This window comes from Dipodomys merriami, unplaced genomic scaffold (assembly GCF_024711535.1).
Source record: "Dipodomys merriami isolate MVZ:Mamm:240054 unplaced genomic scaffold, mDipMer1.0.p SCAF_650, whole genome shotgun sequence".
NCBI classification, from domain to species: Eukaryota; Metazoa; Chordata; class Mammalia; order Rodentia; family Heteromyidae; genus Dipodomys; species Dipodomys merriami.
In genome coordinates this window covers 460,001-474,470 of record NW_027206236.1, presented here as the reverse complement: position 1 = coordinate 474,470, position 14,470 = coordinate 460,001, and the positions used below count along the sequence as shown (strand labels likewise).

At 39.3% G+C, this 14,470-nt stretch overlaps 1 long non-coding RNA gene across 2 annotated transcripts in view; it reads right to left on the bottom strand.

Moving 5' to 3' along the window:
* Positions 1-13,319, bottom strand: part of LOC138815577 (uncharacterized) — a 36,156-nt gene extending 22,837 nt beyond the window's left edge. The window contains exons 1-4 of one of the 2 annotated variants that reach the window (XR_011368393.1): positions 13,200-13,319; positions 9,982-10,132; positions 6,555-6,632; positions 6,187-6,290 (exon numbers count right to left, since the gene is read on the bottom strand). This is a non-coding gene — a long non-coding RNA (uncharacterized lncRNA). The remainder of the gene's footprint in view (positions 1-6,186; positions 6,291-6,554; positions 6,633-9,981; positions 10,133-13,199) is intronic. The other variant, XR_011368391.1, reaches the window with a different exon arrangement.
* Between the last annotated feature and the right edge of the window lie 1,151 nt (positions 13,320-14,470).

Below are 14,470 nucleotides of genomic sequence, written 5' to 3'. Positions count from 1 at the left end.
AATAAATAAAGCCAGAACTTTATCTGTGGCTCAAGCCATAGAGACTGCTAGTCTTGAGAAAGAAAAGGGAAAAACCTCAGACACAGTGGCTCTGCCCTGATTTTATGACTAGCAAAAGTTAAGGCCCTATGTTCAAGCCCTAGGACCAGCAATGAAGAAAAAAAAAAAATACAGCAACAACAAAAACTCTGCAAAAATGCCCAAGTCCTGAGTACAAGCCATAAGAGCATCACCTAAAATAAATGCAGAAAGAAAGAAAAATACATAAAGAGCCACAATTTGAACTGTCTTGAGGTGGGAAGCCTACTAGTCTTGAGAAAAAATTAGGAATAATGACCAGGCCTGGAGTTCAAGTACTATAACAAGCTCAAAAAAAAAAAAAAAAAATCTGTTGGAAGCCAAAAGGAGTCTCTCAACATGAAGATAGGCTTGACTATCTCACCAGAACATCTTGTGGCTGAGTTTACAGAACCACTCTCAGAAATCCGACGCTTTCATCCTGCCTTATGCAAATATCCTGCAGCTGCTAATGACCACCCTTTCACCCTGCCCTATGCAAACATCCTGCAGCTGCTATGGCCAATGAAAAAGCTTCCTTAATGGCCAATTTAAAAGCTTCCTTATTCCAAGCATATAAATACCCCTGTGTGAAAAATAAAAATTTGCAGCTTGATCAGAATCCCTGTCTTGCTGTCATTCTTCATGTCTCTTGTCCCTTCATTCCTCTCGTTTAGGTTCATCGCCCTCGTTGACGTCCTGCAGGTTGGGACAAAAATCCACAAAAAAAAAACTTCAAAACAAAAACCTCAGAAAGAGTGGCCAGCCCTAATAATAAGCTAGATGACCCAAACTTACGAAAAAGAGAAAAAGAATAATAAATTAAGTGAAAAGAAGGACAAAAATATTAGAGCCAATTTAAGATTTTAAAAATATGGTTCACACCTATAATCCTACCTCCTCAAATAGCTGAAATCTGAGCATTTGTGGTTTGAATCCAGCCTGGGCAGGAAAGTAAATGAGAATTCTTTTCATTTATGCTACTCCTGGGCTAAAACTTGAGTTTTACTCAAGGCTACAGCTCTACTGCTTCCTACCTGTTGCTGGTTAATTGGTGAAAAACGTCTCATTGATTTTCATGCCTAGGATGGCTTTGAACCTTGGCTCTCAACTTTCTTTTTTTTTTCTTTCTTTCTTTATTTTATTTTATTTATTTATTTTTTTGTGAACACACTGTACAGCGGTTTTACAATTAGATGGGCAGGTTAATGCGTACATTTCTTATCAAGCATTGCAGCCTCCTCCTTTGTTTACACTACACATCCCTTCCCAGCCTCCCCACCCAACCGCCCACCCAATCCTCCCGGCTTTCCCCCCCACCAACATTGTAAAGCTCGTTTTCGACATGACAACTTGTACTTCTGATTGTTGCAACAGGTCTACCTATATCCTTAAACGACTTGTTTTTCCCCATCTCCTACACAAGTTATAATGACATCAAATATAGTGAAAGCAGGGTTATACTGTGGGGGAGGGACATACAAAGCTACAAAGAGATAATCTTATAAATGCGTTAGAAACAAATGCATGAAAGGAAAAAAAACATTAAAATACATATCTAAGGATTCATTTTCATAACATCACATTATCTGACCTTTTCTGCTTGACTCATACATATACTAGATATTGCAAATAAGGGAAACCATGGCACCTATGTTTCTTTTGGCCTGGCTTACTTCACTTAATATAATGTTTTCCACGTTTTTCCATTTCCTAACAAATGGGGCAATGTCATCTTTCTGATGGAGGCATAGAATTCCATTGTGTATATATACCACATTTTCTTGATCCATTCATTTACTGAGGGGCATCTGGGTTGGTTCCATATCTTAGCTATGGTAAATAATGCTGCAATAAACATAGTTGTGCTGTTGGCGTTAGTGTGGTCTTGTTTGTAAACATTTGGGTAAATGCCCAAAAATGGGATTGCTGGGTCATAGGGGAGCTCTATGTGAAGTCTTTTGAGGAACCTCCAAAGTGCTTTCCAAAGTGGTTGAACAAGTTTACATTCCCACCAACAATGAAGTAAGGTTCCCTTCTGTCCACATCCCCTCCAGCATCTGTTGTTGTTAGAGTTCTTGATTTTTGCCATTCTAACTGGAGTGAGGTGATATCTCAATGTTGTTTTGATTTGCATTTCTTTTATGGCTAGAGAGGCTGAGCATTTCTTCATGTGTCTATTGGCCATCCTTCTTTCTTCTTCAGAGAAGTTTCTCTTTAAGTCTTTAGCCTACTTGTTTATTGGGCAGTTTTTTCTTTGCAGATTTGTTGTTGGGGGATTTAATTTTTTGAGTTCTAAGTATATTTTAGATATGAGACCCTTGTCTGTTGTATGGCTAGTGAAGATCTTCTCCCAATTAGTGGGCTTTCTATTGATCTTGCTAGCTATGTCCTTTGCCATGCAAAAGATCTGCAACTTCATGCAATCCCATTTGTCCCACCTTTCTTTGATTTTTTGTGTTTCCGGGTCTCTATTCAGAAAATTTCGGCCTGAGCCGAGGAGACCTAGGGTTTCTCCTATTCCATCCTGTAATGTTTTCAAAGTGTCTGCTTTGACTTCGAGGTCTTTGATCCATTTGGAGTTGATTCTGGTGCAAGGTGATATATAAGGATCTAGCTTTAGTTTTCTACAAGTAGTTAACCAATTTTACCAGCACCATTTACTGAAGAGGCTGTCGTTCTTCCATTCTATTGTTTTAGCTCCCTTATCGAAGATTAGATGGCTATAGGTCTGTAGGTTCATTTCTGGGATTTCAATTCTATTCCATTGGTCCTGATGTCTGTTCTTATGCCAATACCAAGCTGTCTGGATAGTCATCTTGGCTTCCTGTAGTTCTTTTTTCCTTTCTGTCTTTTTTGACAGTTGTGGGGCTTGAACTCAGGACTTGTGTGCTGTCCCTGAGCCTCTTGTACTCAAGCCTTGTGCTCTACCATTTGTGCCATAGCGCCACTTCTGGGTTTTGAGTGGTTAATTGGACATAAGAGTCTCACAAGGACTTTTCTGTCTGGGCTGGCTTCCAACTGAGGTCCTCAGATCTCAGCCTCCTGAGTAGTTAGAGCCATAGGACACTTATCTCACTTGTTAGGTTTGAAAAAAAGAGATAGCCGAGTAAGAACAGCACCATGCACATGCTGTTCAGGTAAGGGGTAGTTTTATTCAGTAGACCTGCTGGGACCAGGCAAGGTTGGCACTCCACATGGCTGGGAAAGGCCTTGGAATGAGAGAGAGCTGGGAAAGAGAGGAAAGAGAGAGGAAAGAGCTAGAAAAGAGCAGAGAGAGCAGAGAGAGAGCAGAGAGAGTCTGGGCCTGGGCTAGGCCTTATCTAGGGTACGGGCAGAGAAAGGTGTGGACACATCAAATTCAGATATGACCTCAGTGGATGCAAATGTGACTTCTTCCAGGTGTCCCAGTTGCCTAGGTAACGCAGTTACTGGGTGGAGACTTTGCTGTGAGGAGTGTGGAGTCTGCTCGCCATCCAGGAGCAGACCTTACAATATTAACAAAAAAAAAAAAAAAGATGAGCTATGGCTCAAATTGTAAAACTTCCATCCCAGAGGGGGGAAAAAGCCTAACACCTCAAGAAGACTGGCAGGTCAAGCCCTAGTATCACCATAAAAAAATGAAAACCAGGGCTGGGAAGGTGGCTCAGTGGTAGAGTGCTTGCTTGCTTTGGATGCATGAGGCCCTGGTTCGACTTCTCAACATCACATAAGCAGAAAAAAAAGCTGGAAGTGGTGTTGTGGCTCAAATGGTAGAGGACCAGGAGCTGAAGTGCTGAGGGATAGCACCCAGGCCCAGAGTTCAAGCCCCATGACCAGCCAAAATAAATAAATAAATAAAAGCCAAATACAAAGAAATAAAAACAACCACCAAAAATAAAAAGGAAGAGTTGTGCACTGGCTAAAGATGTAGTGCCTGCTAACTTGGGGGGAGGGGGGCGGAGGGGGAGAAAGCATGGACACTGGAGACTGGCCAGGCCACTTTGAAGCCCTGGGATTAACACAAAGAATAAAAACAACAAAAAGGCAGAAAGTGATCTTTGGCTCAAATAGACTATCAGCTTTAAATCAAAAACAAAAACTAAACAACACTGACCAGGCCCTGTGTTCAAGCCCTAGGTCCAGAACCAAAACATAAGAAAAACCTAGCCAGGTGCCAAAGGGTCACACCAGTAATCCTAGCTACTCATACTCAGGAGGCTGAGTTCTGTGGATCACAGTTTGATGCAAGGAAGGAAAGTCCGAGAAACATAATAGACTACTCAGAAAAAGCTGGAAGTGGTGCTGTGGCTGAAGTGGTAGAGTGTTAGCCTTGAGCAAAAGAAGCTCAGGGACAGGGCCCAGGCAGAAGAGTTCAAGCCCCAAGGTCAGCAAAAATGAACAAAGAAAAAAGAAAGTGAGTAATTAAGCTGTGGCTCAAGGTATGAAGCCTGCTAGCCTGGAGAAAAAAAGGTAAAAAATGTAAACAAAAATATTAAAAAATTATTCCCAGAACCACATGCTCCAGTGCACTTTTCCCTACACCCTTAGTTTGCAGACAACCAGGCCAATGCCCCTGCTATACCCTGTATCTCTATGCCAAAAATTTCAATTATTTGAAAACTGCCTTCCGAGAATTGCCACATAGGGACCACATTGAGAATTATTGACCTCAAAAATATTTATTAACATGATTTCTTTTATTCTTGTGATTTTTCTATGTCATTCTCATCATTACTTCCCTAGCACCTAGCAAATTACCTAGAATAAAAATATAGAGACATATCTGCTTATTGAACATCTACATGTATATTTGGGATAATAAGCTAGTTTATATGGGGTCAACAACACTGAGCATTTTTTACAATGAGCCTCATAGTTTGTAAAAAACAAAAACAAAAACAAAAACAAATAACACAATTTAACCCTCAAGAACTCTACATTTGCTAGTCAGCAGTCACTCATACCTCTCATCCTAGCTACTAAATGGAAGCAGGTGCTTGTGTTGTTAAAAATAGTAATGTTATAAAGGAAAAGCAGAGAATTATTATAGACTATAGGAGATCAAGTATACACAACTATATATAATTCATGATCATGTACTGGTATTAGTACTGGAGAAAAAAATGACAGGGACAGAATTGAGCCAATTGTCAAGACTGAAATATAGACAAAGATTAAGCAAAGTATGGCATTGTGATTAATTTACTGAAGCCGGTAACTACTGTGGCTATGTAATAATGGGACATTTTTATCCTGAGGAGAGCAAGATTAAAATATGTAGGAATAGAGGACTATGATATATACAAGTTAATCTCAAATGTATGTCCACAAAGAGAACATACACACAAATAAGTGATTAAGCGAATGAAGGAAAATGTTAACTATAGTGAATTTTCATAAAAAGCACATAAATACTGTTTATATTCTTTTTATGACTTTTCTTAAATTTGACCATTTTTAAACAATACTAGATTGAATAGTGAAGAGATGCACTTGAACTGCAGAAGATGAGTTCCCGAGGAGTGTTCTGAGAGGGTTTCATGGAGAAAGCAAACATTAGGGGATAAGAATAAAAGATCAAGTGTTAACATATGAAAAATTATGGAAATCCAAACATTCAGACTACAACAATAAAGTACCAAGAGTAAGAAGGTTCACAGACACAGAAAATAACTCAGGGCTACTGTGGGTTGAGGGAAGGCAAGAGGCATGAATGGTTTAATGGTCCAAAATTTTTGTCAAGGGTGATGGATATGTTTGGGATAAGATAAAGGGGATGGTTCTACAATACTGGAAATGTACTGAATGTCACTGAATTGTGGTTATAATAATAAATGTTATTACTATTTCCCTATAAAGAAAAACAATAATCCCATTTTAGAGGTTACTGTTTCCAGGAAACTCTCTGACATTATATACTCACAGGAAACCGTACTCTTTCTTTCTTACATTCAGTAGATTTTAAACATGTATTTCTTTATGTTTTTTTTTCTTTTTGAGGTCAAACCCTGCTAGCACAGGCTGGCCTGGAACTTTCTGCTACTTTGTTGCTTGAGGAATGTCTTTCTTCTACCCAAGACATTCCATAACAAAATTTATTTTCTAATAACAACAACAACCAAAAAGATCAGTTATTAGGGTCCTTACCCTAGGACTTAGGAGCACACAGGACATCTTGATTATATCAGTTCCCTCTGTCCAGAGAGCATTGTGTGCCTGGGGCTTACTGGTTTACAGAATGTCTCCTGAGCCTGGGAAAGATAGGTATAAAAGGAAAAAGCATCCCATGTCCTGTGCATGAGCAGGCAATGGAATATATGTTGTATTAAATATTTCTCTGGATATAGAACCTCTCTGCCCACTCTGACCTTGGATATGAACATAGCTCACAAGTCATCAACAAAGAGAAAGGCTTTTGCTCTTACTTCCATATTGTAAATGGTTACTATCTCAGTTTTTATTCACTGAAGTGTCACAAATAAATGAATCACAATCACCAAGAAGTAATAACTTACCCTGGCCAGTTTGTCTGGTTTGCAGGAGATGTGTTGGGAAAAACATCTCTGTTATCTCTTCAGAAAAATCTTCATCCCCTGAAAAAAACAAAGTTTTACATGAAAAACATTCCAGAAAAACTGCTGAGGATCACAAGAAAGGTGAGAAGGAAGAGGAGTGAAGGCAGCAGAAGTATGCATAACAATTTAATGAGCATGGAATATGAGTGCTTATAGAATTTTTTCCTTTCCTTCTCAAGTTTTTATGATGCATTGTTATCATTATCCATTCTTTCACTATTAAACTTAAATGTCCAATTAAGACAAACATTTCTGAGACTTTTCTTCCACCACTGGTTAAGCTGAAGCTACAGGCGTTAGGGATAATAATAATCACTCGGCCTTCTGAGATTTCTGGGCAGACTTTGTGGCCTTGCCAGCTCCTGCAGACTTCTTGTCCACATCTTTGATGCCACACACAGCAACTGTCTACTATCACAAACAGCAAGATGACCCAAAGGAGGATAGTCAGAGAAGCTCTCCACATACACAAGGCTTGCTGGAACCATATGAACCATGACAGCATCACTAGACTTCAGGAATTTAGGACTAGCTTCCAACTTCTTACAAGATCTCTGTTCAAGTTTCTCTTTCCAGTCAGTAAACTTGCAAGCAATTTACGCTGAATGACAATCCAGGACAGAGGCATAGTTAGCACTGATTTGGCCTGGATGGTTCAGGAAGGTCACCTGAGCAGTGAAGCTAAATGCTTCCTTGGGTGGATCATTCTTGTTGTCATCACCCACGTTGCCACCCCAAACATCTTTGGGTGACATGCTTATAGAATTTTTTTGTGCATAGTATGTCGATAGATGTTCTTAATGGGCTTATAAGAGAGGTGGGCATTATCACACTTTGGCAATAAAGATAATGAAGGCTGGAAGAGGTCAAGAATTTCCACAAGATTTCTTAGCAAAGGTTAGGAGTTAAACCTTGGCCTCCACTCTCAATGCTCTTTGCGTCACATTACAGAAGAATGAATGGAGAGTATGAAGCAGATATTGTATAAAGTAAATGGAATTCAGGGCTGGGAATGTGGCTTAGTAGTAGAGTGTTTGCCTAGCATGCATGAAGCCCTGGGTTTGATTCCTCAGTACCACACAAACAGAAAGAGACAGAAGTGACCCTGTGGCACAAATGGTAGAGCACTAGCCTTCAACACAAAGAGGCTCAGGGACAGAACCCAGGCCCTGAGTTCAAGCCCCAGGACCAGAAAAAAAAGAAAAGAAAAAGAATTTAAAAAATGGAATTCAAGTTTTGGGAAGAGTTTCAGGCAGAGAAAATGAGTGCCAAGATTAGGGGGTGAAAGCATAGCAGGAAGTTTAGTATAATCACAGCATTTAATGTAAACAAAGGAAAAAAGCAACAAAGTAGGATCCAGCAAAGACTAGGCCTTTACATCCTAGTAAGATTTCAAAGTTTCTAACGAAGAGATGAGGAACCACTGAATGATTTTTAGAACAGAGACAAGTAAGATCAAATTTAAATCAAAGGAAGATCATTTTAATGGCTGAGTAGAGAACTGATCAGCACTAATCTAGGAACAAAAAAGGAAGTAAAATTGAGGGAATAATCCATGATCCAAGTGAGCAAGATGATGTTTAAATCAGCGGGAGAAAGGATTAATGTTGGAAGGGTGCTAAGGAAAATGCTATCTTGATGATGGGAAAACAGAACACCTCACTGAAGAAACATGCAAACATATGGGTAAGTCAAGAGCAAACTATAATCAAGACAGCCAAACATACTGTCAGGAAATATTCCTTCTCTCTTTACACACCTAAATCCTATCCATTCACTCACTTTGAGACCAGCCAAAGGTTTTAACCTTTAGAATCTATATATTTCTTAATCATCAGTCTATAGCTTAAAGGGCAAATTGTTACTGCTTTATCTGACCATTGTCCCCCAAATTTCCTGGGATTGGTGGGAAGAATGTATCATAGCTCATTTGTGCCTCTCCCTTGGCATTTAAGAGAAAGAATTAAAATGACTTAGCAATCCCAAGTATAAGATGGATTGTGAAGGTGATCTCATTAATACCATCCTTACCAACGTAACTCATTTAAGCAACATTTAACTATATCCTAATATGAATAAAAATCTAAAACCTGACTCGTAGGTTGTCATCCAACTAAATCCTACTGGGTGCAAGAAATTAATCTAAAAACATAATGACATACCTATATCACAAAATATTGACAAAATGATCCAATAGCATGCAGAATTTTTTTCATTTATATTTATCTCATTCTGTTCTAAAAAATTATTTAGTGTATACTTAGAATGTAAATAATATTCCAATATATACATTTAATTTACAATGTTCAGATATACAATGTATTATGTTTGAGTGTTAATAACTTTTTTTTTGGTAAGTGTTGAGAACAAAATGAGGCAGGTCACTGCTGTGGCTCATGCCTGTAAACCTAGGTATTTGGGAAGTTGAGAATGGAGGATTATAATTTGAGGTCAGCCTTGGCAGCACAGTTTGTGAGATCCCTTCTCAGCCATAGTCTGTTACATTAATATGTGCTCATCCTCCTACACTAATGTGAGAGTCCAAAATTAAGAGGATCTCAGTTCCAGCCCAGCCTGGGCAGAAAATTTTAGGAGATTCCATCTCAACAGAGAGGCTGGACACAGTGGCAAGTGTCTGTGATCCTAACAATGACAGGAAGACTGAAATCGGTAATTGTAGTTCAGGCATGCATCCAGGCAGGAAACCATACTCTCCCTGAAAACAGTCAAGGGAAAGCAGGGCCCAAGGCATGGCTCAGTGGTAGAGTGTCTGCTTACTAAGTTTGAGTGAGCTGAGCTCAAACCCCAGTACCATCATAACAAAGGAAAACAATGGTGGAAGATCACTACCAAATACTTTCCACAGAATTAAGTATATATTGGGCAGGAGTGTGGCCCAGTATTAGGCTAGGGATGTAACTCCATGGTAGAGTACTTGCCTGAGGCTTTGCATTTGGTGACTGGCATTGAGATGAGGAGAAGTTGCATTGAAAGTATGTAGGATGGTGCTGGTGGCTCACGACAATAATCAGCTACTCAGGAGGCTGAGACCTGGAGGATGGACGTTTAAAGCCAGCCAGGCAGAAAATTCTGTTTAGATCTATCTCCACTTAGCAAGAAAAAGACAGACTGGTGTCGTGGTTCAGATTAGTAAGACATCAGCTGAGTTCAAGCTGTGGTCCTGGCACCAAAAACAACAATAACAAAATAAATAAATAAAGGAATAAAGTGTGGGCATTGGAGGGACTTTGGAGAAAGGCAGGACTCTCCCAAAATCGGAAGACATATTCTTAGGCAAAGGGATGGCAAGGACCAAGAATGCTGATAGAAAAAGATGACCAACACTACCACAACAGCAGGTTCCTACCTTTATCCCCGTCAGCTACTTCTATTTTTTCAGTACTTCATTGAGATATCATTAAATGCCAACATCACTGCTGAATTCTCAACAAATATCACTGAGGAGGGCTGGCAAAGAGTGAGAGGAGTTGGGCAGGAGTCTCTTTTCAGAGTCATTTCTGGTGAACATATTAGACAAAAATCCAACTGTTTAGAAAATCCCTCAGAGTCCTCTGAATGGTATTTAAAGTTCAAGATTCCCATTCCTACACCAAACAGATGCTGATTACATGAACAAATGCAGTTAATTGCAGAAAAAAGTTTATAAATAACACAACTGTCATATTGAGGAGTAATTAGAAAGAATGCAACTATCTAAACACATCACAATGGCTTTATGTGTTTCCTAAGTTAAGACTTCTAAAAAGCAGATTTTTTAATCTATTATATCTTTGGAATCATTAAAATAATTACCATCTCTTGCTTATGACTATTATGCCACTTATTGAATACATTATTTCATTTTTGTTTTGTTTTGTTTTGTTTTTGCCAGTCTTGGGGTCTGAACTCTGGGCCTGGGCACTGTCTCTCAGCTCTTCAGCTCTTCAGCTCAAGGCTAGTGCTCTACCACTTGAGCCACAGCACCACTTCTGGCTTTTTCTGCTTATGTGGTACTGAGGAATCGAACCCAAGGCCTCATGCATGCAAGGCAAGCACTCTACCACTGAGACACCTTCCCAGCCTCTGAATAAAGTATTTAATTTAGTACTTATTTTAACAACCTGTAAGGAATTAGATTGGGTTACCTTACAGATGAGAAAAGAGCTCAGGATCGCAGGTCACATGGCTTTAGTAAAAGACAGATCTTCATTTTGACTCAGTGGATAACTACAAAGCCCATCATAGTTAACTGCCATCTCAATACTTCAGAAAAACATTAAGAACTTATGTTCAAAAAATCTTTTTTTTCTTTTTTTGTGCAAGTCCTAGGGCATGAACTCAGGGCGTGGGTGCTGTCCCTGAGCTTCTTCAGCTTAAATCTAACAATCTATCACTTGAGCTACAGCTCCACTTTGGGCTTTTGGTAGTTACCTGGGGATCAGAGTCTCACAGACTTTGCTGGTGAGCTGGCTTTAAACCCAGATCCAGGGTCTCAGTTTCCTGAGTATCTAGGTTTACAGGTGTGAGCCACCAGTACCTGGTCAGAAAAAATTTCTAATCAGGAATCAAGCTTTTACATAGACTAAGGAATCATTTATTAGTAAGATGTTATACAATTGTCTAGTCTGACTTCTTAAACACGATGCTGAAGACAACAAACAAAAAAGAAAATGTCCCAGTCTGCATAAAATCCATACTAAAGGAGTAACAAAAGTTTCTCACTGAGAAATATTCGCTTTGCAGAAAACTTGAAGACTAGTTATTTTACAGTTGATGAGAAATAGAAAAAAATCAAAGCCGGGCGCTGGTGGCTCATGCCTGTAATCCTAGCTACTCAGGAGGCTGAGATCTGAGGATCGCGGTTCAAAGCCAGCCCGGGCAGGAGAGACCATGAGATTCCTAACTCCAATAAACCACCAGAAAACCGGAAGTGGCACTGTAGCTCAAGTGGTAGAGCGCTCGCCTTGAGCTGAAGAGCTGAGGGACAGCGCCCAGGCCCAGAGTTCAAGCCCCACGACCGACAAAAAAAAAAAAAAGAAAAAGAAAAAAATCAAATGAGGTTTAGAAATATCAGTGGCAAGCACACTGACAGTTCAAAGAAGTAAACAGAGAGCCATCTTTAAAAGCACTAATATTTGGAAATTTTTCATCTGGCAGCTCTCAAACATGCTAGTCTCAGGACCTCTTAATACTCTTAAATTTTGAGAGCTCCCAAAGAGCTAATTAAAAAGGTAAGGTGGCTCAGTGGTAGAGTGCTTGCCTTGCATACATGAGGTCCTGGGTTCGATTCCTCGGCACCACATAAGTAGAAAAAGCCAGAGGTGGCACTGTGGCTCAAGTGATAGAGCGCTAGCCTTGAGCTGAAGAGCTGAGGGACAGTGCCCAGACCCAGAGTTTAGGCCCCACAACCGGCAAAAAAAAATGTTAGTAGAGCCAGGAACTGTTGGCTCTCACCAGTAATCCTAGCTACACACTCAGGAGACTGAGATCTATAGATTGCTATTAAAAGCTAGCTGGAGCAGGAAAGTCAATGAGATTCTTATCTCCAATAAACTACTCAGAAAACAAAACAAAACAAAACAAAAAAAACCCAGAAGTACAACTATAACTCAAGTGGTAGACTACAGCTCAGGATCAATGCCTAAGTGCTGAATTCAAGCCCCAGGACTGGCACAAAAATAAATAAATTAAATAAAAAATAGGGGATACACATGCATTCGCATGTGCATGCACACACACACGAGAGAAACAGACAGATATGTTAAAAAGTAGAACTCAGCTAATGAGCAAAGCATCAGGTATTGAGTCCTAGTTTCACAACCCAAACAAAAGAAAATTTAGAACTCAAGTGCTTATGGTAATTTTGTAAACTTAAGAACAAAAACACTGGGGATGGGAAGGTGGCTCAGTGGTAGAGTGTTTGTCTTGTATGCATGAGGCCTTGAGTTCAATTACTGAGCACCACATAAGCAGAAAAAGTTGTAAGTGGCGCTGTGGCTCAAGTGGTAGGATACTAGCACTGAGCTAAAGAGCTGAGGGTCAGCACCCAAGCCCAGAGTTTACTCCACACAACTCACCAAAAAGAAAAAAAAAAGAAAGAAAAGAAACACTACTTATTAATATACGCTTATTGAAAAAAACTGTATTTTCCAAAAAAGGTAAAATTTCAGCAGAATAGTCCCATTGTTTTACATCTTTAATAAATCTCTTCATCCTTTAGCCTAATGAAAGACACCTGTATTCTCTCATCTGCTTTTATACTGTCTGTTGGGTTATGATGTTTCAAGTATATGCAGAAAATCTACCTTACAAAGTCACTTAGTTAGAAAAGGAAGAAATATTTTAGTTGCCTTCTCAGATTATCAATAAAGCTAATGCTGGCATACTCCTTAATATTACACTAAAACTCAACTAGTGGTCATCTCTTAAAATTTAGTTGTAATGAGATATATAGCAATGAGCCTGAAGCTATACCATAAGATTTTCTGCTTGGATGTATTAAATTAAAATCAGTTAGTCTTTTCTTTTCTTTTGCCTGTACATGATTTGCTAACATCACACATTAAATAATGGGAAAATACTCACACTGAGTCACACAAATCTTCCAAATGCTGACCAACTGTCCTGAAATCAATGAATATAGCTGTTATTATCAACACAGATTTCATCAGCATAGTCTGTAAACAGCACTGGGAAGCTACAAAGCTCAACAGAGCAATAAATACATTCTATAAAATTGAAACTTAGTTTGAATGTGTATCATGACTCATACATCGTTGCTTTTCTCGTCGTAAAGGCTCATTTCATTCACTTTTAAGAAATGTTCACCAAATAAAATTCTAGTCTCTATGACCACTTGTATACTTCAGAGTGAAAATGTCATTCCATGGCAAAGTAAATAGTTCATTTAAACACTACAAATGGGCTAGGCACTGGTGGCTCATGCTTGTAATCCTAGCTACTCAGGAAATTAAGATCTAAGGATCATGGTTCAAAGCCAGCCCAGGCAGAAAAGTCTGTGAAACTCTTATCTCCAATGAACTACTCAGAAGAAGCCAGAAGTGGTGCAGTGGTTCAAGTGGTAGAGCACTACCCATGAGCAAAAAAGCTTAGGGCAACATCCAAGCCCTGAGTTCAAATCCTAGGACCAGCTTAAAAAAAAAAGACAAAACTGAATTCATTGGATTCCACTTTCTTAAAATAGCCAATTAGCAGAGAATATGTCTTAGAAATATATCTAATTAAATGTTAAAATAAAACAACCCTTAAGATTCATTTGTCCAGAAATTACATTTTATACTAACTGCCACATTACCTATTACTATAAAAAATGAGCAGCTTCAACATTCATATTTTCTAAGAGATACAGGCTTTAAATTGTGGAGGCAGGGAGGGGGAAGAGTTTCACTCATGTTTTAGGTACTACCACCTTTTCTGCCTCAATTCAAGATGGGATTAAGGATCCCACAAGTCACGAGGCACAGATGAAGTATCCAGAGATATAAAGAAACATTAGCCAAACTGAGGACAAACTCTGAAAAGAGCAATCTCTAACTGTAATCACTGGCAGGGGTGTATGAACAATATCAGTATGAGGGATGCTAAGAGGAGTCTGACAGGGAAAAAAAGAAGAAGACATAAGCAAGAGGCTGACGTGTCTGAACACCTAGATGGGGGAAAGTTGCAAAAAGAATTCTACATGAAAATTCTCACTGCAAAAAAGAGAGAGATGCAGGGTACCAGTGGCTATCCTTGTCAGACTGCTACTCAGGCAGCTGAGATCTCGGGATCACAGTTGGAAGCCAGCCTAGGAAGAAAACTCCATGAGACTCCTATCTCTAATCACAAAAAATAAG